The sequence below is a fragment of the Pseudophryne corroboree genome, unplaced genomic scaffold (assembly GCF_028390025.1).
Source record: "Pseudophryne corroboree isolate aPseCor3 unplaced genomic scaffold, aPseCor3.hap2 scaffold_221, whole genome shotgun sequence".
NCBI lineage: Eukaryota > Metazoa > Chordata > Amphibia > Anura > Myobatrachidae > Pseudophryne > Pseudophryne corroboree.
Window position 1 is genome coordinate 292,488 of NW_026968857.1, and position 798 is coordinate 293,285.

At 36.5% G+C, this 798-nt stretch overlaps 1 non-coding gene across 1 annotated transcript; it reads right to left on the reverse strand.

Moving 5' to 3' along the window:
• Window positions 1–379: 379 nt before the first annotated feature.
• Window positions 380–453, reverse strand: TRNAN-AUU (transfer RNA asparagine (anticodon AUU)). Its single transcript has one exon. It is a non-coding gene; the product is annotated as a tRNA-Asn (tRNA).
• Window positions 454–798: the final 345 nt, after the last annotated feature.

Consider the following 798-nt stretch of genomic DNA (forward strand, 5'->3'; position numbering starts at 1 on the left):
TTGAAATGAGGATGCATCTTGCTGCCTTTCCAATGAAGCAAGTTTAATTTAGTAATAGGTGAAAAACCATCCTTACAAAGGTGTTAATCAGAGACTTGGCTTTGTGGACACTTTTCAGAGAACAAATTTGTTAGCATAAAAATAAAGCCAGAAAATGAAGAGCTGTTTAATCACTCGATTGGATTTTTCTGCCAGCATATTTTTTTTCTCTGCAACCCACTGCTAAATTGTGCTTCCTAGCTGTTTTTTATAAAATCACTGAATCAAATCTAACTCTGATTACATCAGAGAAGGCCATGTACCCTACACCATAAGAGGAGGTTTGAAATTTTGACTTGTCTACTTAAATATCACCAAAATCTGATCACAAGGTTAATTACGTCCCTGGGTGGGATTGAACCACCAACCTTTTGGTTAATAGCCAAACACACTAACCGATTGCGCCACAGAGACACTTTGCAAAAGTCCATACTGACAAAGGCTAATAAGCATTCATCTAAAACGTTTCCTAGAAAAACTTTAAAAAGTCAATAATCTGGAGAGTTTTTGTAAGATGTTTCTTCCATCAACCAACGAAGAAACACATTGGTACTTTCCCATGATGAGTGAGTGCTTCAGGATCTCTTGCACTTACATGTGCAGCAGAGTACTGCAATGGAAGCATGCTGGGCCCATAACCCAGAGGTAGGCAGATTGAAACTATCCTCTGCTATATGCATTTTTTTTGTTAATTAAAGTAATCCAAAACTGGGATTGATATTTTGTCTCTTTTATTTTTACTTAAAGTACAATAACTTT